This window comes from Acomys russatus, chromosome 10 (assembly GCF_903995435.1).
Source record: "Acomys russatus chromosome 10, mAcoRus1.1, whole genome shotgun sequence".
Taxonomy (NCBI): domain Eukaryota; kingdom Metazoa; phylum Chordata; class Mammalia; order Rodentia; family Muridae; genus Acomys; species Acomys russatus.
In genome coordinates, this window is record NC_067146.1 from 31380353 (window position 1) to 31405510 (window position 25158).

Below are 25158 nucleotides of genomic sequence, written 5' to 3' on the forward strand. Positions count from 1 at the left end.
TCGCAGCTACTCAGAGACACACAACTGCAGCCACAGCCAAATCCTTCCCTCCGCTTTTATGCTTCACAACTGTCAAAGCTCTTAGCAGCCAGCGTTATAGACCCCACCCATTCCTATGCTGACATCCTGGCCACCTCAAGGGGTGGTGTTCACAATGGGACCTTTGGGAACTAACCAGGAAATGAAGATGGGGCTTTTGTGAGTGGGGTGGCTGCTCTAATGTGAGAGGCCCTAGAGAGCCCCCTTGTCCCTTCTGCCATGAGGACTCACGGTCATCTATGAACTGGAAAATAGTTCCAGTGGGACACTGATTCTGTTTATTACCTGGTTTTGGACTTTTTCCCTACAAAACACTGAGATAAATTTCTAGTGGTTACAAGACATATAGTTTTAGTGTCAAGTTATGGTAACTTAAAATTAAGTTAAATTATAGTAACTTGAATGCTTGAATGAACCAAGATAGCCAGGATCGACAGAGCCCTACAATGTAATTATTTTTCTAGTACTGTGACGTGATGTTACTCTTGGAGTCTCATCTCTTGACTCACAAGGAAACCCACGATGGGATAAAATTCTATTAAAACTAACACCAAACAGATCAAAATAGTAATTTTGGAGTTTGATAACCTTTAGAGTCACTTTATTAAAGACTCTCAAATATTTTAAAAAGGGACTTCCACAGTTCAGTAAAAGGACATAATATCAATTTGTTAAAGTCAGGCAATACAAAATGCTCCAGAGGAAAGATTGCTAACATTTTGTGAACTTTAACCATATAGCTAAAAATAGACTCAATGAGGGATCACATGGTATGTACTACTTTTTATAACATAATTAATATTTTGGAGAAAGTTTGGGACTAGAGAAATCCTGCAAATGTGGCAATATTCTACATATACTCCATTCTGCTTCCTATATTATTGACATTTTATAATAATACATAATAAGATAAAATTAAGCAACAAAGGTATTTGTTAAAAGCACATATGAAAATATATAAAACGAGATTTATTATAAGGAATTGCCTCCCAGGATTAAGCCAACATAAAACTCTCAAGGGCTGCAGCCAATAGGCTGTAGACTGAGAGAAGCTAATGTTTTGATCAAAACATCACAGTTTAAGGCAGTCAAGCAGATAAAATCCCTTGTGCTTAACCTTTTGTTTTACTCATATCTTCAATTGGCTGCATGAGGTCAATCCATTTTAGGGAAGGCAATCTGCTACACTCAGTCAACCCATTTAAGTATGGATTACAGCAAGAAGTGTCCTGAGAGACACAAGGGATAATGTTCAATTAAACGGCTAGGACCTTGTGGCCTCATCAAGTTGTCACATAAAATTAATCATCACAGATATACATGCTACTCTTAATCTATTAGCTTAATATAATATTCAACTTGCCAGATCCTATTGTCAAAAACAGCCTTCACTGGAAATGCTCACAGCAAGAAGACGGTTCTCCAGCTGTCCCTCCCTTCCCTCTCCATCACTTCAGCTGGGTAGCTAGAAACTTTCATAAATCAGCTGTGCTTGAACTCAGATATTTTTTAATCTTGTAACGTAGCTACATGTTATAAAAACTGATACACAAGAAGGAGAAATTTGACTAATATAAATAAAGTAGGATGCAAATGCTAAAAATACTAGCTAAATATAAAGTAATTTGAAATTTGCTTTCAGGTAGGTCTGGGCATGACAATGAGAAAACGAGGATTTGGAGCGCATGCTTCTTGCTATGTACCTTTTAGTTCTTTGTTCATTTTAAAGAGAATTGAAGCTGGAGACGATAGGGAATGCATCATGGCTATGGTCCATACACAACTGAGGGCCCAGGGAACTCAAGTGCCCATTCTAGTAGAAAGGCTATAAACCCCAAACTGAAAGACTGGGAAACGGAAAAGGGCAATGTGCGTAGCTTACACTGAAATACAATCCCATGAGAGAAGATGAGAACATTCTGGATGGCTATACAATCATGTGGACAGCATGTATACCACAGAACTGTATGCCTAAAATGGTTCAAAATATTGCTACGTGCATGCTATCATAATTAAAGAAACACTAATGACTAGGCATATTTTTTAGCTCCCTCATTTATATAGGGCATATTTTTTAGCTCTCTCATTTCTATAAATATGTTATTAATAAAGATGGCTGCATCCAATAAGGCTTATTTTGTACTAAACTTACTGTTATTTGGTTTAATAGAACAGGACTCCAACATGAAACCAGATGGCTTTTAGATAAATTACCCCCTTCTAAATTTTTTAAACCAAAAGATTTAGATTTTCTCACATTTTTCTAAATTTAAGAGAAAAACATGTGGCTACAGCAGAGGCTTTTAACCAAAGCTGTGGCTGTTCTGCAGCTGCATTAAGATTGACATATGCATGTCTGTCGTGGGACAGAGGCCCTGTAGTGATGCAGAGATGCCAACCCTCCTATAAAAAGCAAGCCCATGCACTGAGAGACACTTAAGACACACAGTTAAAACTAAAAACTAAAGCCTTAAAAAGTTACTTCATATCAAACGTGGGTTTTACATCAATTCCTTTCCCCTTGTGTTTCTTAGTATATGTGTTGCTAGTGTTGTAGCTAGGCTGATTGAAGAATTCACCCTTTAGTTTAGAGTAGAAAGAAACCCAGCTTACCTAGTACAATGCAAAGAAAGCAGAAGACACTGAAGTAGCAGGACTGCTTGTGGATGCCTGTGAGTAGGGCCAGGGCTCCATTTGCTTGTGTATGGCTGCGAGTAGGGCCAGGGCTCCATTTGGTTGTGTATGGCTGTGAGTAGGGCCAGGGCTCCATTTGCTTGTGGATGCCTGTGAGTAGGGCCAGGGCTCCATTTGCTTGTGTATGGCTGCGAGTAGGGCCAGGGCTCCATTTGGTTGTGTATGGCTGTGAGTAGGGCCAGGGCTCCATTTGCTTGTGGATGCCTGTGAGTAGGGCCAGGGCTCCATTTGCTTGTGTATGGCTGCGAGTAGGGCCAGGGCTCCATTTGGTTGTGTATGGCTGTGAGTAGGGCCAGGGCTCCATTTGCTTGTGGATGCCTGTGAGTAGGGCCAGGGCTCCATTTGCTTGTGTATGGCTGTGAGTAGGGCCAGGGCTCCATTTGGTTGTGTATGGCTGTGAGTAGGGCCAGGGCTCCATTTGGTTGTGTATGGCTGTGAGTAGGGCCAGGGCTCCATTTGCTTGTGTATGGCTGTGAGTAGGGCCAGGGCTCCATTTGCTTGTGTATGGCTGTGAGTAGGGCCAGGGCTCCATTTGGTTGTGTATGGCTGTGAGTAGGGCCAGGGCTGCATTTGGTCGTGTATGGCTGTGAGTAGGGCCAGGGCTCCATTTGCTTGTGTATGGCTGTGAGTAGGGCCAGGGCTGCATTTGGTCGTGTATGGCTGTGAGTAGGGCCAGGGCTCCATTTGCTTGTGTATGGCTGTGAGTAGGGCCAGGGCTCCACTTGGCTGGGCTCTCTTCCGTTTGTGTAAGCCGCCTTGTGTGCAACTCCAGGCATGCATCATGCCTATGAAGGCGCCTCTGTAGTTAGACTGCATCTGACTTTGATCCCCTGTCCCTCCATGCTATTCCACTGTTCTGCTGTGTGTGTGGAATTGAGGCCCGCATTGTCTACTGCAAGTGGGAGGCTGGGGGTTGGGAGAGTGAGTGGCTTTGATGAATGAGTCTTGCTTTGAAAACCCATTCCATTTGTTGGTCACTCAAGGATAGTATCCTTCCACAGAAGTAGGCATTAAGCATGTTTTCAAAATTCTGTTTCTAGCACAAGGAAGGCTAAGTGTTTAACACACACACACAAGTTTAATTGTGTACATCATTGATTTCTTCATCCAATATGAAAAGACATAATTTCATTTTCTTCCATTCTACCTTCATGTCATGTGTAGTCTGAGTAACAATGACCCCAATAGGCTCATATATGCTTAGTCACCAGGGAGTGGAACTCTTTGAAGGGATCAGAAACATTAGAAGGTGTGGCCTTATTGGGGTGTGTCACTGGAGGTGGGCTTTGAGGTTTCAAAAGTCCTGCCAAGCCCAGAGCTGTCTGTCTGTCTGTTTGTCTGTCTGTCTCCTATTCTGCTGCCTATAGATGAGGGTGCAGAACTTTCAGTTACTTCTGTATGATCCTGGCTGTTTGTGTCTTGCCATGCCCCCTGCCATGAGGATAATGGACTAATGCCTGAAACTGTAAGCCAGCCCCAATTAAACATTTTCTTTCATATGAATTACTTTGGTCATGGTGTCCCTTCCCAGCAACAGAACAGTGACTAAGCAAGTTCCATTTTTTGTCAGTTATACCCTATATTCTAGAGTTTCAAACATTGCCATCTGGTCAGAACTATGGTTCTAATACCATAGTTCAAACACTTGCATATTCTCCATTCTATTTTCATACTTCAGCATTAACTAGCAGACAGTTCTCTACCCTGGTTTCTCTACGGCTACATGACTTGATAGCCTATTTTGTTATACATAAGTTTTTAATTATTTTTATTCCAAGAAAAAGTTATAGAATTTATTTCTTTTATATTTAGCATTCACCTCTTAAATGTGTCCAAGAAAGATGGTTGTTAGGGCTTAAAAGTTCAAGCCAGCTTTCTGAGTGGTAATTTTTTCAGCCTCATAAGAACTGCCGTACAAGAATTCCCTTGTAGTACTATCATTTTTGATTTGGTAATTATTTCCTTTTCTTATTGCATGTAAGTGAGAGTGTGTATGTGTGTGTACAGGGACACCTCCAAGTGCATGTATGTATACATGGAGACCAGAGGACAGTCTCAGGTATTGCTTCGTTGGCACTGTCTGTGTGGCCAGTGATTCCAAAGGATTTTCCTATCTCTACCTCCCAATGGGATTACAAGTACACATCATTATGCCAAGGTGGTTTTTTGTTTGTTTGTTTTTCTTAATGTGTATTCTGTAGCAAGCATTCCACTGGCTGAACTATTTCCCCAGTCCTGTAACATAAATCAGTAGAATATAGAAATTAGCTGTTGAATGCTATGAAAACTCCATCTATAAAATTATTTGCGTCTCTTCTTAGAAGAATATTGTAAATTAATTTTTAAAAAAATTCTTAGATCAGCTTTGGTAAGTTTTATTTTCCTAAGCATTACTTTGTCTAGGTTTTGAAATATATTGGAATAAAACTCTGCATACTATTCTGTTTTCAATTGCTGCTATAGGGCGTATGTACCTTTTGTACTTGTGTTTTTCAGCCAGTTTTGCTAAAGAATAGTTTATTTTATTAGTGCTTTTAAAAAGCAAACTTTTCTTGGTCTTCCTTTTCCAGTTTTATTTTCCATTTGTAGAATTATGCCCTTCTCACTATCTCTGCCTTTGTTTCTGTGTTTATTTTCTTGTTCTATAAATACTTATGATGGGTGTTTAGTTCAGTTCAAGGTGTGTGTGTGTGTGTGTGTGTGTGTGTGTGTGTGTGTGTGTGTGTGTGTGTAACACGGTTTCTCTGTGTAGCCTTGGCTGTACTGGACTTGCTTTGTAGATTAGGCTAGCCTCAAACTCATAGAGATCTACCTGCCTCTGCCTTCTGAGTGCTGGGATTAAAGATGTGAGCACCACCACTGGGCTTAATTTAGTTGTTTTAAAGCTTTTACTAATGTGAGGATTTATGGACAGTAAAGTTTCATGAAAATATTGTTTTTGATATGTGTGATGGTTGGTTTGTCAACTTGACAAGCCTAGAAGTCCCTGGGAAGAGTCTCATTTAAAGATTGTCCAGCTCAGCTTGGCCTGTGGTTAGAGCTTGTCTTATTCACCTTAGCATGAGACTCTGATTTGGCACAGTCTGGTGTTTATAAGTACTAAGCATCCATCTCTCTCTGCTCTTGACTGCTCTTAACCAGCTGCTTCAAGCTGCTGTCTTTACTTCTCCAAAACAATGGTCTATAACCTTGAGCTGAGAGCTAAAATAAATACTTCCGTTTTTCAGAATATTTTATATCATCAGCAAAAATGAAACTAGTATAACATGGCATATTTTATCATAATTAGCCATATATGTATTATTATAAACTTATATACTCTATATATTTCAGATATAAATACTTTCCAAACAGGTGAGACTTTCTAGAACACTTTTTTGCCATTGATTTTTTTTTCTTAAATTGCCATCAAAGCAAACCATCTTTCTTTCTTTTTTTTTTTTTTTGTTAATTTTTATTTAATTAATTTATTCAGATTACAACTCAATTGTTATCCCATCACTTGTTTCCTCCTGTTCCTCCCTCCCTTCCTCCCTTTCACCCTATTCCCCTCTCCTAGGTCTATGACCGAGGGGGACCCCCTCCCCTACAATATGGTCATAAGCTATCAAGTGTCATCTTCAAACCATCTTTCTAAGGTGCACTTAGATTGAATGCCACCATAGTACAAGTGCTGTGAAGAACTCATTTCGTGTTTAGCTGAAAATGCCTTTCTGTCCCTTCATGCTTGGTAGGCCATACCTGTTTGCTCCCCAGACTTACACATAGTGTCCTGCTGCCTTATGTGATGCGGGCTCACTGCTGAGCAGTCTGCTGCCTAGGAATTGATTATTTCTGTATGTGTGATCTCTCTTCTTTCTGACTATTTTAAAAACTGCCTCTGTTTTCCTATACAACTAGTCAATAGCCAGGTACTGGTTTTATTTTTGTTTCTAGTTCTTAGACATACTATTCTCTGCCAAACAGTACATTCATAACTTAAGCATTTGGGGGAAGAAGCCTGGCTACCCTAACTTTCTGATGAGCTTTATTCCCTGTGTTGTCTTTGATCTGCTATAGGTCAGAATTCTCAATTTCTCCTCAATATTTTAAACTATTCTAATATTTTCTACATGTCTTTTTAAAATAAAAAACCAGATTATATTTTGGTGAGTTTCTTCACCTCTGTTTTCAAGGTTATTATTTCTCTCCTCCCACCTGTGTTTCACACATTTGTTATTACTCACACATTCGCTATTAGGGCAGTCTACTACATGAAACTGCCTGGTCATTCCTGCTGGTCTTCTATCTATGCTCTTTATCTTGATTTTAAACATTCTGTAAGTATTTCATGAGCAGCTCTTCTACCTGTGATGATTCTGATACAGGTGGCTTACTTCCTCATGTGCTTATTGGCCCTTATTGTGACCTGCCATTTGCCTAATTATGTGTGTGGAATCCAGTAAGATAGCGTGCAAGTGGTTTTCTATGGGGAATTTATGCTAGGTGCTGGGAAGACCACCAACCTGGTTATGGCAGCTCTATTTGAGGGTCTTGGCTTTATGCCAAATATCGGTTTCAGCTCCTCTTTCTGCTGCCGACTCTGAGGTCGGCATCTCCATTGCTCTTTAGAGTCCTCCTACTGGCATCTCCCTCAATATAATAATACAGCCTCTCTCTTTTGCTCTTTGCTCAGCCCACTTACCAGCTCCTGGCTCTTAAGTCTAACACTCACCCTAACTGTTACTATTTCTTTCTATAGTTTAGGCAGATGGCTAGACTTTGAGGTGGTTTACCCACCTCTGGGAAGTCTAGGATCCAACTAAGATGGTTTATTCTGGATTTAAGATCTAATTAATTTTCAGCAGACAGGGTCTTTGCTGCCACTGCTTTAGGAAGCAGAAGTTCAATTCTTAATCTGTGAAGCTCCACAAATGAACACATGATCTCACATCGTCAGTACATGGCAAGCTGTCATGAGCTAAAGGATCAAGGCTCTATAATTATTTTTATATTTCAATCTTAAAATCTTTCCAGTGAGTTAACAGCACAGTTATTACTTATGTGAATGTCCTGGTAAGAGAGCAAGTAAGATTTCTTAGGAGCAGTTTTTATTAATAGCCCTCTAGGTAGTCTGGCAATGTGTACATCACAAAAAGCATGCCAATCATAACATAGGCCAGGGAGCAAAGGCAGCAGGGGTTGTTACAGGCTATCTGAAAAACAGCATTCTGCTAGAGAGGCTTGTGCTATCTGAAAATCAGAGTGGAGAGACTTACAAGCAGGTACACTTAAAATTATTAAGTAGCTACTAGAAGCTCTTGAAAGGTTCTTAATCAATAGCTGATATTATCTGTTTGTTTAGATGTATTGTTAAAGTTAAACTGACAAAACTTAAACTTCATTACACACACACACACACACACACACAATCTTTTTTTTTGAAGATCAAAAGTTTCCAAACGTTTTTTCATAATAACTTGATAAATCTCTCTTTTTGAATAATTTCAGTTTTTTTTTAACCAAGAAAGCTATTCAAGGACATCTTGGTATCTATAATTATTTCCATTTTAATATAGATGAAAAGGAAAAAAACTAACTTGTTTTTCTGCTTTGATTTTTGTCACCCACCCACCTCATAAACATCAGTTGTGTCCCCCAGAAAGACCCACCATGTGGCTCTACTTCTCAAAAGAAACACTGCTTTAGTCAAACGGAGCCTGAGTTTGAGCATAGTTGTGCTTCAGGATTTTCTTTTTGAGGAAACTTTAAAACATTTGTATCGCTAAGGTAATTTACGGCATGGGCTGCATATGCTACTAATCTTGAAGACCAGTAGCAGTGCATTTGTCTGTGAAGTTTTGTATGGTGTCTGTTTGTATGTTTATGCACACACTGGTGTGTGAACTCATATATGCACCATCCATGGTGTGTGTGCTACAGCACAAGTGTGGTCAGGGAATAATGTGGAGTGTTGCTCAACTTGCATCTTCTTTGAGATGTGGTCTCTGTTGTTTGCAGCTGTATATCCCTGGCTGGTTGGCCTGCGAGCTTCCAAAGAGCTCCTGTCTCACCTCTCATCTCTCCAATGAATCACTCGGATTACAGATGTGCTACGGTCCCTGTCTTCACGTGGGTGCTGGAGAGTCAAACTCAGGTCTATATGTGGAGCCAGATCTTTCCCCACTGAGCCTTCTCTCTAACCCTATTTATAACTGTTCTGAGTGAGGGTGAAGGGTGAAGCTCGGAGTGGCAGAGCCTTTGCCATCCTTTAAAAGCTGGGAGACAGAAGGGCATGGCTGAAGGCAGTTTTAACAGTCCCATGTGTATAACAGGGTTCTCTAAGCCACCTTCCAATTTTTCAGAAAGTGATTACTTAGGGCTTGTTCAGGACATTAGTTTATTTTTTCTTTTAAACTTTAACTATATTATAATATGAGACATCGTTGAAAAGAAAAAATTTTAATTATGCCTACTTTCAAACCTCCTGTAACGTTTAACTGTTACATTACTGATCTATTCCACTGCCCTTAGATGATCCCTGAATTTCCAAACCCCAACCCTCAGAGCTTGTCTCTGTACCTGTATGGATGGGGGCTAATGGCCGCTGCTCCTGGGGGCTGCAGATCACCTCACCCTCAATAGAAACATCCGCACCTAAGACTATCTGCATTGCTCTTATTGCTCCTCAATACCACTGCTATCTTCACTTTTTGGGAGAAGCTGAACAGTTTTGAGTGACTCCAAGATGGTTCTAAGTTAGAACTTAAAAAACCAATATATTGCTTCTAATTGCTTTTGGAAATGGGTCTCCTAGGGCAGAGTCTAAAGTCGAGACAAAGAGACAGGCTTCTACACCTGCAGCCAGCGGGAAGCATCCGGTGACAGATGGCATTTCTCATGAGACTCAGATATTCATTAGTTTGGTGTTTGTGCTAGTGAACATCTTCAAAGTGAAAAATTAATTTCCCCTTTGGATTATGTTGGATACTGTTTCTAAAGCTGAAGTTTTCCACACCATCTTAGACACACTCTTCTTCCTAGAATGAATGAGAACATCACATGGTTGTATTCAACAGCACATAAAAACAGACCGAAGAGTCACTGTTTCCTATGCATTTCTTATTAACATTCATTTTTGTGTTTAGGATGCTTGTGTGTGCATGTCTCTATGCATGTTTGTGTGTGCTTAACGGTCAACCTTGAGTACCATTCCTCTGAAGCTGTCTACCTTGTTTTTGAAACAGGTCTCTTGCTGGCCTGGGGCTTTCTGAGTAAGCTGGGCTAACTGGCCGGCAAGCCTCAGAGCCCAGCTAAGAGCTGAGATCTCAAGTGCATACCACCACATCCGGCTTTTAAAACTTGAGTTCTGTGGATCAAAACTAGTTCCTCTTGCTGCCAGGCTTAGCTCTCTTCCAGGCACTTCCTTGTTAATGTTCTTAGTGATAATCTTTATTTAATGAAGAAAGAAAAGAGCAGAGAAAGAGGTATTTAGTATTATGGATGAAAATAAAAGTTAAGTGGTTTATTTTGGGGGGAAGGAGGAACCTTGGATTTCTTTTAAAGCTTCAAAACAAACAAACAAAAAAAATTTAAGTTCTACATGCTCCTAAAACTTCCAAACAATTACAGCAAGCTTTCTAACCGGAGGCAAAGCCTTTGGATATTAAACCCATTCTGCATTAGATGGAAGTCAGCCTGTCCATTTGCATCTGTTTGTCCAAATAAGGCCTGCTATAGAATGGCAGGGACAAAAGGCCTTTCTTGATCTGTCCAGCTGCCTCCCACTCCTGCCAGAGCATCTCTGGGCTGAGGGTAGAGTCTGAGGCAAGCCAGATGAGCATGAAATCAACCACAACTTTGGCCTCTCAGTGCTCCCTGCCCAGCTATCCTATTGGGACGGCTCCTCTCAGCCAGCTCTGCACATGAGGCAGCCTCTGGAAAGAAGCACATTCGAAACTGAGAACCACGCAATGTCCGCTTCTACAGCACTAGGCCTGCAGCACTGTGGGGGAACTCGCTGTCACTGAGGGAAGGGTTACAGGGAGTTTATCATGTCTTTGCAAGGTGTGTGGAAGACAGCAACAAGTCATGAAAGCACTCTGGTGATAAAATGCACCATAAACTGAGTAGGTGTGGTGGTACATGTTCGTAATCCTATCACTTGGGAGACAGAGGCAGGAGGGGCCTTACAAGCTCTAGGCTAGCCTTTTATATATAGCGAATTCTAGGCCAGACAGGGCTACTACACATTGTGGATAATGATTTCATTTTCTAGTTTACTATCTACCCTCTCCCTCAAAAGGACAGATAATGTAGACGACAAGTTTTAACCCCCAATCTAGGGGGCTTGGGACCATTTTTTCTCCTCAACTACATCATCGTAGGCCTCACCATGCCTTAGAATGAACAGATGAAATATACAGAACGAAATGAAGCAGATATTTCAAAGTGAAAGAAACACTTGAACACAACCATGCAAAACCCAGGAAACCATAATTAACAGTTTCCTGTAAGGGATGGAGGGTAGCTGGCTGAACTGTTAAATGAGCTATGTGGTGTGCAGAAAGGCTAGCTGGGCTATTAAATCGATAGGGTGTGTAGAGAGGGCCGTGAGCGGGATTTATTGTTGGCAGGAGAGCTTTAGCCTGGCACTTCACAACTTTAGAGCTTTTAGCTTTATATTCAGACAATTCCATTCCTACAGTTAAACAAAGCCAACATATGATAAAATCAATACTATTGCAGGTAAGGGGGCGGGGCAAATGAAGTTAGTTGATGGGAAGAGAACTGTTTGAGAAGATGTATATCTGTGTGAGTATATGATTTTTTGAGAGGATGGGTAGAAATCATTGAGATATCCAAGTTGAGTGATTACCAGTTGCAATAGCTTCAGGTCAAATGCTGTTTCTGTGTCACATCCAGGCAAGGGTGGGATTCGGTACACCAGCAGACAAGATAAAAACCCCACGCTGAGCTCTGGACATTTTGTAAAATGCTCTCATGATTCTTCGTGTGTTTGAGTTATCAGCAGTACCTAGGCTAAACTTTAGTCTAGAGCATGCTTCTATGTAGCAAATTGTTGGAGTGATTTTTAAACCACAGCCACCACTATGGAAGTGATGGCTGTATTTTGCGAGCCATCTTGTTTAACAGCTACATAAATTTAAGTCAGAAATATAAAATAAAGCTATGGATAATTGTCTTGTAACTCCTTAACATTCATACCTCACATATATTTTAAGAGGTAGAGAAAAATGTCAGAAACATAGACTACAGAAAGAATTATATATCTCTCCTCCCCACCCCCAATTATAGCTTATGTGCCTCAAAGAAATCTTAACTGTCTTAAACAGTAAAGACATTCTCAAGAGAAAAAAAAATAGATACAATATACATTCTCAAAACTGATGTGGTGTCTGTCTTTGTCCAACCCATGATAGTAACCAAATTGTATCTGAATAATTTATCTAAAACCAATACATAAGTGGACCATGTGCCCAGGGGTACAGCCAGTCCTCATTTCAGACTGCCCACTTGAGACACACAGGCAACAATGAGCACCTGCTCTCTGAAGGACATCAGCCAGTCTAACATTTAAGTTAGATTTGAAGCTGATTTGGAAAATGACAGAAAAATGGTGGATCCGTGCCCCCCCGCGCCCCGCCCCTGCCCTAGTGTTTGCAATGTACATTGGGCCAAACAAAGGATTTTAAATAAGAGGGTACCACAGCCAGACAAACCACAGGGCATGCCTGTCAGGGAGTTTCTACACTGGGCTAATTGACTTGGGAAGACTCAGCATAAAAATGGCCGGCACCACCCATGGGCTGGAATCCTGAACTGATTAAGAGAAGAGAAAGTGAATTGAACGGCAGTGCACATCTCTCCTTCCTGGCTAAAGATGCAGTGTGACCAGCCACCTCAAGGGCTTGCAGCCATGCCTTCACTGACATGCTGAACTGTACCCTGGAACTAGGAGCCAAAACAAACTCTTCCTTAAGTCGCTTTTTATGAGGTATTTGGTTGTACCAGTGAGGGAAGTAAAGGGTATATCCGCTGTGTGTGAATAGGACTCTATTATAGTTTATATTATACACAACAAGTATTAAATAATGAGTGGATTTGATCTCTTCAAATGACCCCACAAGGCAAGAACCATCTTTGTGATGAAGATGCTGATTAACAGATGTTAGAGGACATGCTGTAAGTGGTGGGCAATATTATCTCTGAGACGAGGGATCAGGGTCAGGTCCAGTCTGTCTCTCTTCTAGACAGACTGTAGGCATCTTGTACTCAAGAAGTACCATGCCTTGGTTTAGATCAAGCCTAGTGAATGGTAGCCTAATCTCCCAGGGCAACCTCTGATTGATGTGGGACCTTTCAGATTACATGGATGTGGGCCAGTCATTCATATACTGATGGCTTGAAATGAGAACAGAGTTGCTATACTTAATAGGATTTTCAGCTGAGCATGGTAGTGCATGCCTGTAATCCCAGCACTTGAGGAGGCAGAAGCAGGCACAGCTCTGTAAGTTTGAGGTCAGCCTAATCTATAAAAGTGAGTCCAGGATGGCCAAGGCTACACAGAGAAATCCTGTTTCAATCCCCCACCCCACAAAAACCAAACACCAAACCAAAACAACAAGAAAAAAACCCCAAACAAACCAAAATTAGTTTCAGACACAATAGGCCAGTAGCTGCCATGTGTTCCCCTTAGTACTCTGCTCTCTGTTAAATAGTCGGATATAATATTTTCTTTAATGATCACCTCAATACTGTAAAGTGAACATTATCTCCATTTCTAAGATTAGAAACTTTAGTCCCCACAAGATTACAAAATGTGTCCAGTGTCAGGGAACTGATCCTAGACCTGTCAATTCTTACGGTTCTGAAGGAGTTGGGGAAGAAGTGGAGAGTGAACATGATCAGTACACACTGTGGGCATGTATGAAATTCTCAAGGAACTAATACAACATTCAGTGAACAATCCTACAGTTGTTTTTCTTGGAATGCTTCCGATTCTGTGATGTGAGAAACTATTGATAATGAAAAGGTTTCGAATGCTATGTTTCCATCATATTTGTTCCCTAAAGGAAAATTTAGAGAACATACCTCTCTGATAAAAAATGGGATAGGTCTTTTGTTGAAGACATATTCCCAAAGAACTGATGAGATGATGAAAAGGCATCTTAGTTGTAGAGAGAATGAAAGTAAATGGACCGAGATGACTAGTGACTACACAACAGCCGAAGGTAAGTATCCAGTGAAAACCACCACCACACTCCAACGTTACTCAGCACTCATATTCTAGAGTCCCTATGTCATCTCATTTTAGGAAAAAACATTCCTCTTTCTCTGAAACACTCCTTGCTCTGTGGAGCCCCATAAGCTACAGAAGTGCTTCTTGGATTTCATTATCACTCCCTCTCCTAAGCTTTCATTTAAATAGGGGCCTTGCACTGTATAACAGTTGAGTCAACAACAAAACACATATGTCACAGTGGCCCCGTGGTAAGGGAGCTGGAAGTTACCTGCTGCCCAGTGACACTCAAGTGCTGTGCATACATGCTGGTGGCAGTGCTAGTGAAAATAACCCCACCGTGCTGCCAGCCACATGAAAGCACGGCACAAACAGATACAGAACATACTACTTGCTGGCAAACAGCTGTTACTGCTTTACACATTTAGCACATCATACTTTTAATCATTATTTTAGAGTGAACAAAAGTCAACATCAAACAGTCATAGGCAAGTCCTTTAGGAGGGATTCTAGAACAAGATATTGCTATCCTTGGAGACCTCCTAAGGAGACAGGACACTTAAAAAAATAACATTTACAAAATATAGAAGCTACAAAGAGCTAAGGTTCGTTATTATAGGATAAAATCTTTTAAAAACAAGTGCACATCAGTGCAGCCAGGTCTCACCTTCATGTTCATGTCTTGATACTACAGGCTCATTAATGCAACTTCCAGGCCTGCGCCACTGTGGTAAGTCCTCCATGAAGGCACATCCTTTCGGTTTGTTTGTTTTTGAAAAAGATGTTTCTAATGCCCTATTTTTAATGTACCCTTTAGTGTTCAGAATATTTAGATCTGTCAATACTCATCTTGTGGTATTACAGTTGCCTGCAGTTTTCAGCAGTACCAGCTCAACAAGTTCATAACCATAACATAGGAACAATAGGCTGGCCCACCGGGCTTACAACAATAAAATGGCCTGCCAAGGCATGGTTTGGAATGTATTCCCTTGCTTAAAGAGCATGTTCCTGAACTCTGCTATTAAAAACATTTCTTGTATAGTGGTAATATTTAGAAATACACACCATTTGTTTTTTTCTCTGTGAAGAATGAGTTTTCTTTGCTGAGATGCTTGAGTGACAGTTCTTTCTCTCCTGCTGTCCTCACATACTCTGAAGTCTTCCTGTAACTAAACACTGAACCATCAGGGACAGCACAGAGTCAGGTGGCTAACCTTGGCTGTCAATCTGGCTGGATCTGGAGTCAACCAAAAGGCAAGCCACCATGGCCTTATATGAATATCCAAAGTGGGAAGAACCACCCTAAGGTGGGCAGCATCTCCCAGAGACAGCCCAGTCATCTTCCAGAAACATGGAAGGAAGATTTGCTCTGGGCTGCTTTCTGTCCCTCTTGTTGGCAAGACTATCTCCTCTGATGCTGCCACTACTACATTCCTTGGCTGGTCTATCATTAGGTTGTTAATGTGGCCTAAAGGCCAGTGGCTCTCTAGGAACACTTTGGGTATTCAGTGCCAGACTGGAACTGCTGGAGCATCTAGCTTGGTGGACTGATGAGTACCATATTGGGTTATCCAGACTGTATCATCTGAGCCAACGAATAATCAATCAATCAATCAATCAATCTACCTATCAATCATCTATCTTCATAATCTGGGTTCTGTTCATCAATAGAACCTAAACTAATATAATTAGCCTGGCATCCTATGGATGTCTTATAATCAGTGTTAACTTAGTTCACTTATCTGCAGCTCTTGGTAGCTACAAGGCAATGTTCAGTGACACATGTTGGCCAGAGAATGGCTAAAGGAAGATATTCTAAAATCACAGGTAACCTAACCTGTTATAGGTGAATTTTTATCACCTAAGTAATTTGGCTGATAACATTTTTGATTGTCACAATCAGAAGGAAGTGTGGCTACCACCGGCACACAGTGGGTACAGTCTAGGGATACTGCTAACCATATAGGGTGGGCATAGGAGAGCCCGTGAAGACAAGGACTTATCCAGTTAAAAATGATAACCCTCAGGTTTCGCAACTCGGATCTAACCCTGTTTTGGGGACTTTTCCAGATGTATTCTTTTTAAGCAGACATAAAAAATGTTTTAAACTTATTCCTTGAGAGTTTAATACACATATTCAATGGATTTGGACAAAATTCAGTCGTTAGCCTATCCACTATTTCCTTCTAGACGTCCTCTACTACACTTGCTTCCAACGTTGTGTACTCTTGTGTAAGTCACTGAGTTCAATTTGTACTGCCAATATGTGCATGGGTATAGGGCAGTCCACTGTGGTGTGAGCAGCCTACACAGGACCATATCCCTGAAGAAAACTGATTTTCCCACCAAATGCCAATGGCTGCTCAGCTAGGGGTGGAACTCCCAAAGCTCTTTGTACTGTGCTGGTATTTGGACTAGCTTGATCTTACACAGGTCTTGTGCATGCAGCCACAGCCATTATGAGCTCATGTGTTTAACTGGTCTGTCACGTCAGGAAGTGTTTCACAGTATTCCTCCTTAGCCTGTGGCTCTTTTCAGTCCATCTCCCATGACGACTGCTGAACCTTAGGAGGAGGTGGTGTGATACAGTTGCTCCAGTTACGGCCAAGCACCCCGTAGTCTCTTATTCCCAAGCAGATATTTCTAACTACACGTCCTGCAGCTCTCAGTGCAAAGGCTTGGATATCCCAATGCATAGGCATGCCATGAGAGGATGTAGGTGGATAGCTTCTGTGCAGTTAAAAGGAAACTTTGTGATGGTGGTGAGAGTCACTACTTTCTCCTCTTTCTACCTCGAGTGTAGAAGGCACAGGCAGAACTAGAGCCAGCATTCTTCTGATGTCATTTGGGGAAAGCCAAGAGATCCAGGGAGAGGACACTCTGGCCAAACCCATGACATTCATACTCCCCATCACATTGAACTTACAACTATTTCTTCAAGCATTCTAGATATATTCAAATTTAGAATTAGGCTAATTCCAGGGCCTTTTCTTGCTGTTTTAAAAAAAAAAATTATGGCAAACATAACTCACATAAAGCCTACTATTTTAATAATTTTTAATGTATAGTTCAGTATAATTATATAATCATATTTACAACATATTTCAAAGCCAATACTATTACTCCATTGGTAGTCCTCTAGACTCTTTTTGCTTCTACTCACATCCCTGGGAATTTTTTTTTTTCGAGACAGGTCTCTCTGTGTAGCTTTGGCAATCCTGGACTAACGTTGTAGACCAGGCTGGCCTCGAACTCACAATGATCCACCTTCCTCTGCCTCCTGGGTGCGGGGATTAAAGGCATGTGCCACCACCGCCTGGCTATCGCTGGCAATTTTTAATCTACTCACAAGCTCTCTGAATTTTCTTACCTATTTCATATAAATGGAACAATATTTGTCCTTCTGTGTCTGGCTTATTTTACTTATTTTTTCTTATGTTCTAAGATTAATTCATGTTATAACATGAATAAGAACTTCATCTTTTTGTGGTTCTTAATATCCCATTTCTACATAGGGTCATTATTTCCAGTTCCTTCAGTAAGGTTTGCTTATTAAAAAAAAAAAAAAACAAAACAAAAGAAGAAAACTTAGCCTGTAATAGCCCACTAAAACACTAGGCATTCCATTTTATGGTATTTTTTGAATCTACACAAGCAGTGTGAATTAGTTAACATTAATTGATGTTGATTCACAAGAAAGCAGAAGACAAGTTCCAGGTAGACAGACATTAAAGAAAACTGAAAATAAAATGTAAGTTGTAATGCTCAGATTCATAGTAACCCATACATCAAAATTTAAATGCCATCTGAAAGGTTTGATAAACAATGTACTTTTATTATATCAGTGCTGATGAAAGGGAACTAAAATCAACAGATGGGAAGTTTGGGATGCTATGGAGAATATAAGATAAATATGAGACCACTAAGGAAGGACCATCTTCTGATATGGACTTTAGAGGCTGTTTATGGCTTCTAACAGACCCACAGGCAAATTCTGACACAGACAGAATGTGACTCTTGTTCTCTGCTTAAATTGTGACTGACTTGTTCACCTGTTTAACACACATACAGAGCACACTCCAGGTGGGAGGGCTATCATGTCAAGCACAGAAGTGCATGCGTGAGGATCCATTTAGACCTATGAAGCCGACAAAACCTGTGAGTGAAGAACCACGCACAGGAGTACAGGGAGAAAAGGAATATGGGTGATCATGTGCCTGAAGAAAAGCACACAACCAGAAACACGTGCCACAGGGGAGGCTGGAAAGCATGACAAAAGTCCCACGCAAGTTAATCCACAGTCCTGAAACACATTGTACGGTTCAGCATCAGCTCTCTCTAATTAGGACACACAGTCATTAGGGGTGGAGGAAAATACAACCTGAAAAAGATGGAGGAGACTACCTCAGACGGGCCCAAAACAGCCTGTTTAGAGGCTTGGTCAGCTAAGTATTATTCTTTTTTTTTTTTTTTTTAATTTTTTATTAATTTATTCTTGTTACTTCTCAATGTTTATCCCATCCCTTGTATCCTCCCATTCTTCCCTCCCTCCCATTTTCCCATTATTCCCCTCCCCTATGACTGTTCCTGAGGGGGACTTCCTCCCCCTGTATATGCTCATAGGGTATCAAGTCTCTTCTTGGCAACCTGCTATCCTTCCTCTGAGTGCCACCAGGTCTCCCCCTCCAGGGGACAGATGCATGAAGACAGCTTTTATCCTAACCAGAAAACTGCAAGTTTTTGAAATTCTACTTCTTTGTGTTAATTTCCATCTGAGTGCGTGGTCCCCGCTGGGGGCAGTGTTGTGGGAGGCTGAGGGATCTTTTAGCCACAAGACTTAGCTGACAGAGTAGTTGGGACATTGCTTAGGTCATAGCTTGGCAGCTTCTGGCCTTAGCTGTCACCCCCACCCCACCCCTCTGGCTGCCAACATGGTGTAATACTGTATCATACTCCTCCCTTCACAGAGCAAGCTGCTCCCTTCTCCATACCCTTTTCACTTTAATGGTCTCTGTGCCCTTAAACCATCAGCCCAAATAAGTCCTTCCTCCCTTACGCCATTTCCGTCAGACATTTGGTCACATCCATGATAAAAGTAACTAAGACACTGCTTTTGGAAAATTGCATTTATAAATAACCTGATGATTTCTTTCTTTGGTGCATTTATTCTTCCAATACAAGGGGATGTGTTAGGTCCCACATACCAATCTAGGAGACCATCAACAAGAGAACCACAGATTCTTGGATGCACTGGGAGCTGGACTGTAATAGCTTACTAGGTCTGCTGTCTTTGTGTCTGTGCTATGGGAGTGAGACAAGCGCCCTTAGTCTGTGGAACGCTGGCCTTGAGGTGAAAGGATAGTGGCCAGAATGGTTTAAGTTTTTCTGCTTAGAAGAAACTCACCATGAAGATGAAAGGTGAAGACACCTTCCTCCACTGTTATGTTCAGTCCCAATTTCAAAATGTAGGGCAGCCAAAAAATGGAAGAGTCTATTTACTAATGAAGGCAGAGACATCTGCTTCTTAGAGCCCACAGATACGAGTCCTCTACAGCTTAGTAATGCCATAATCTGTGTTTTCCCTCTTGCTGCCTATGACTTTACAACAAGGAAACGGAAATGCCTACTTGAGGTAGAAACATGGAGATTTTCCTCCAAGATCTGAGCCCGGCTTCTGTAGGAGCAGAGGCAGGGTAGTGTTCTTGCTTTAAGCTGTGTTAATTGACAGCTACAGCTGGTATAGTGTGAGCTAGAAGACCACAGTCTGTTCCAGGTTCAAATATGTGTATGGATAAACAGGAAATCTCCTGAAAGTCCAAACCACTGACGAAGGGGAAACTATGGGAGGAGAATGAATATTCAGGCTTTATTTTAGACCAACTGTTCCGTAGCCACGTGCTTCCCTTTTGTCCCAAGAAGGCTTATTGCAGAGTGCGGTACACCCTGTAGGTGAAGAGCTCAGCTCTGGCTAACACATGTTCTTAAACAAAATCACTCTTTGCTAGCTTTCTAAATAATCTTAGCTATAATGTGGAAATACATTAATTTAAAAAATCAAAATAAAGTATGCACCTTCTGAAAAGCAAGATATAAAGGAAAACCACCCACTGATGATGAAATTCATATTCCACGTTTCCTTCTCACCATTTAACCCCTTAGGGTTCTGTCCATACCCGTGGCCATATGACTGCCCTTCTATGGCAACAGTGCTGAGTTGTGACTGGCTCTCAATAGTCCCTTTCTATATGGCAGGTATGTTCCAAGCCTGTGGCCAGTTCAGAGTTAGCTGCCGATGGGTGTCCTGGGTGCAATTATCCTTTGTTTTATGTTTGACCCTAAAGAATTTGTTTCCTTTGTAAGGGAAAAAATTGACTATATTCACAGTTCTTTGAAGAATGAAATAACTAAAATCGGATGAGATCACTGTTGTAGTACATACATCAAGTTTTCACTCATCAGAAGCAGTTTCTCTGCCATCTCTCTCCTAAGAGGAGACAGAACTTCCTTTCCCTGCTCCTTAAAACCACCCTTTACAGGCAGAAGATGAGGTATTGGTTTAACATCTAAGGAGCCATACTTCTACTTTTATTATTACTAAAACTAAGTAGCATGTATTTATTACAGAGAAGAGCCTGGGTGCCATGAGATTGCTTGGTTGGTTCCTTAGAGAGGAAATGGTCACTGTGTCATCTCATGCCCATAGCACTTGCTTTAGAATGCTACTGTATGTATGGTGGGACCATCTTATGCCAGAGGTGGGATACTGGGCTCCATGAATGAGGTACCACTTGTGGGAGGTCACGATGTGTTCTAAGTCTTGAGCCACCACATGACCTCATTATTGTGTGACTGTCATGGAGTACTCTTAGAGAAAACTAGATGGTAGAGTCTGCTGCCCATCTAGGCCACAGCCCTGAACTGCATGTTGTGCACTGAACATTGTGTAACAGCTGCAGCTGCACTTTCTGTACATAGCTAAGTATAGAAGAGGCACAGCAGGAATGCTATGCAATAGGAATAGTTTAGTTTCATTATAATCCTATGAAACCATATGTGCAGCTTGTTATTGACCAAAATGTCCTTATGTGACTGTGTCTGTGTACAGAGTTAAAGCCATGGCAAGTTAAGGAGACATATATACTTGGTATTTACAGAAGATGACTCTGAAAGACTATAAAACAGAAGATGATATCCAACATCAGATGGTACTCATGTAAAATGTTTCAAATTTTATTAACTTCTGTAAAAATGTACATATGTCCCTTGGCCAGCACTAATTTATTCTTGGACAGAAGACAGAATATTCATGAATTCAAACTAATGCAAGTAATTGATAAGAAAAGTAAATTGGGGTGAATAGAAAAATATGCAATGCTGAAGAAATCCATGTAATTATATACTATGCCTTCCCCATGAAGAAGATGGGAGTGTAACTCCCTGTTCCTTGAGTATGGGCTGTACTTTATGACTTTATTCCAGAGAGCAGAGTATATACAGACTGTGGAGAAAACGAAGTTGGAAGAACTGAGTACAGCAGAGAAATCTGGAAACACTATGTTGGCCAGATGGTCAGCATTACTACTGGATGGCCAGGGGTCATGCTTAGAGCATCTACTTTTGATATGAAATGCTCACACTGAAAGGTGATCTCCCACTTAACATTTGTTGCTATTCTGTATTTTGAGACAGGGCCTCTCTATATAGCCATGGCTGGACTGGAATTCACAGAGATCTTCCTGTTTCTGCCTCCTGAGTCCTGGCATTATGGAAAGCCATGCGCCACTACAACCAACCATACGAATCAGTGTTCTATTGCTGTGAAAAAGGGTGATGACCTTGGAAACTCTTATTTAAGAAATAACCAAACTAACATTTAATTGGGGCTTAAATGCAGTTTTAGAGGTTTAGTCTGTTCTGGCTGTGGCAGGGAGCAAAAGGCATGCAGACAGACACCTTGCTGCAGGAGCTCAGAGTTCTCTGCCAGGATTTGCAGGCACAGGAAGGAAAACAGCTACCAGGTTTAGGCCTTTGAAACCTCAAAGCCCACCCCAGTGACACACTTTTTCCAGCAAGGCTACACCAATGCCAACACGGCCACAAGTCCTAATCCTTTCAAGTAGTGCCACTCCTTAAGCATTCCAACATATGAGCCTAGGGCTGCCATTCTTTTCAACCCACCCCAGATAGTCCAGTAGACCTGACCAGTAGTTCTCAAAACTGTCAATGTAGAAAAAAAAAATCTGAGAGAAACTGCTGAGGTGCATAAAGAGAGAACAAATGGATAGTAAATTGCATGAGAAAGCATGGCATGAGAGAGACACTAGAAGGCAACTACGAAATCCACTGTTTAATGCTGTACCACGGTTGGTTCCTTAACTGCGACAAATGTCAACAAGAGGGCACATGTGAGGGACTCTACTTATCTTTGTAACTTTTCTATAGATGCAAAATTGCTTTAAAGAAAAAGGTTACTCACATTTAAAAGATTAGCATTCTGCTCTGCTGACGTAGCAGAGTTCCTGTGTATCAATCAATACATCTCTTCTTTCTTCCTGCTCACACACAGCTACCCGCCAAGCCATATGGCACGAGTAACTTTTCTGAAACATAAGAATATTCCATCTTTACAGCCAAATGTAGTCAGTCCTATTTTTGGAGTCTTAGATTTCTCAGGAATAAGTTGGGTCATGCCCTCAGTAATGTGTCACAAATGCTCAAAAGATAACATCCAAGAACCCAAAGTTCTCAGTGACTGGGAAAGATAGGGCAGCCTTCAGCTGCCTACGCACTATGAGCGCATTGGATGAGGCTCGGGACACAAGTGATATGGTAGCACATTAGTCTGAAAGTAACATTTGTGTGAGCCAACCCACAGCAGCGTTCACTTGCTGAGTGGGTCTTCTCAGGAGGCAAAGGGCAGGACTCCTGAGCCACTATTTTACAGGGCAAATGGGACTGTTTCTCTGATATGTCTCGCCTATCCACTAGAATTACAAAAAGTGACCTTCCTGGGAAAATGCAGCATTTTCTTTCATAATGTTTTCAGCTATTTGATTTGAGAGAGGATAAAAAGTTGGTATTGATAATGTCTGCTTAAAAAAAAAAAACAACAACAACCAACTACTGTAAGGTTACTAGAATTGTTAGTAAGAATTGCGCTTTTGTTAACATTTTAATTGCACAATTTGAAGAAACGAGTGCAAATGCCATTAAAGTAAATTGGGAAAACACACATGGCTTCCTAAATATTAAGATTTAAAATCCAGACTCAGTGGAAGCACACATTCTACATGTGTAGTGATTTCCGGCATAAGGAGGAGAGCATGCTCTTTGACAATAAGCACTTACTATGGAGTTTTAGCAGAGACAGAACAGACTGCCAACCTAACTGAGTCCGTGGGGTCTAAAATGAATGTCAAAAGTAGTTTACATAATATGTATGTCACATCACGTTAGAATACTCGAGAGAGAGCCTGTGTGCACATGCACACATCTGTGTTTGTGTGTACGCGTGCATGCATGCATGTGCATGTCTGTGTGTGTATGTGTAAATAATGAGAATTATCTCTTTAACAGAATCAATGACATAACAACGTAAGGCTACTGAGCATTTAACAATAACCTCTTACTCTTCAACATAACTCTGCAAGGTATAAAACATTGGTTTGTTACAAGCAAAAGAACAGAGGGCATGAGGAGTTAGGACACATTCAAAGCCCTTCAGCTTAAACAAGAGTCATTCTTGACTCTCTGGCTGCCTCCAATACCTCTTTCCTGCATATGTTCTAGCTTTGTTTTAATTTATTTACATATTTTTCAATTTTTGAGATTATAATTTAATTAAATCATTTCTCTCTTCCCTTTTCTCCCTCTAAGCCCTTTCATATAGCCCTTACAACTCTCCTTAAAATTCATGGCCTTAAAAAAAAAGCCTAATTGTTACTGCATGCACACATGTATGTTTACATATTTGTAAGTATAATGTATTCAGTCCACATAATGCTACCTATATGTATGTGCTAAGGGCTGACTATTTGGCACTGGGCTCCGGCTCCCAGCTCTCCTCAGTTGCCTCAGCTCCTCTATCCGCTACAGCAAGTTCACTGGTGTCATCTCTGTTCAGCTCACATTTGGGCAGTCACCACTATTCAAGTAAATACTTTTTACTAATTAAGTGTTTCAAGTCATCTAAATTTCTAAGCCTCGGTTTTGTCTTGGTAAAATGGAGTTGACAGGTTGGTTTATAATCTTTGCTTCAGTTCTAAAATATCTATATAATTTATATATAGAATAACAAATTACAATTCACAATGTATTTATTAAAACGAGGTCATTAACACTGGTTTTTGCTACATTTTCTGATGATGGAGATCTGTGTTAGATTCATCCATTTTTCTCAAATTCTTTCAATCTAATTTATTAGCCAGGACTAGTAAGCTTACCTTTTTTAATGTTCCTACAGTTTACACATGAGAAGATGTAGTGCTTTCTATACAAACAATATACTTAATGCTTTGCCTTCTATGGAATCTACAACTTGCATTTAAATATTACTAATGCAATGAAAGTCATTTTGTGGATCTAAAAACAATTAAAACATTTATTTCAATTCACATTCTTAAAATACAATGATTTTAGACAAACAGTACTTATAAGCACATTTATAACATGGTAGACATAAATATAAATGAAATGTATAATTATATAAATTTTCATATATTTTAGACAAAAGAACAACCTCTTTACATTCAGTTTTGGAAATACATTAACATGGATCATTGAAAAGGATGTACCATCACAAAAAGTGCTACAAAATGTTCACATTTATGTCAATAATAAGGCATATTTCCTATGTAGATGGTTTATGAAAACTATGTAAAGACCCAGTTTAATCATTAACCTCAGATGGTAGTGTTAACTGTAAATGAAGTACATATTTTTCAGTACAAATGTTCCTTTAAATTTAAATAACATAGCATTTTTTTTTTATCAAGAACACACTACAATTATTAAATGAACATGCAGGGCATGTTAAAATACGAATAAATCCTATACTTTTCTGCACAGTGATTAGATTTCCTCCTGATATTCTGTTTATGAAAAAATAGACTTAAGCCTTTGGCACAGAATTAATAAATTATAACCAATCAAAAGAAATAACTTAAAATTGTATTGGCACAGAA

General features: G+C 40.5%; 1 protein-coding gene across 2 annotated transcripts in view; it reads right to left on the minus strand.

Moving 5' to 3' along the window:
• Positions 1-25158, minus strand: part of Glcci1 (glucocorticoid induced 1) — a 300803-nt gene that overhangs the window by 123976 nt on the left and 151669 nt on the right. For both annotated transcript variants that reach the window (XM_051151935.1, XM_051151936.1), the window contains one exon: positions 22452-22575. The gene's annotated coding sequence lies outside the window, so the exon portion shown is untranslated. The remainder of the gene's footprint in view (positions 1-22451; positions 22576-25158) is intronic.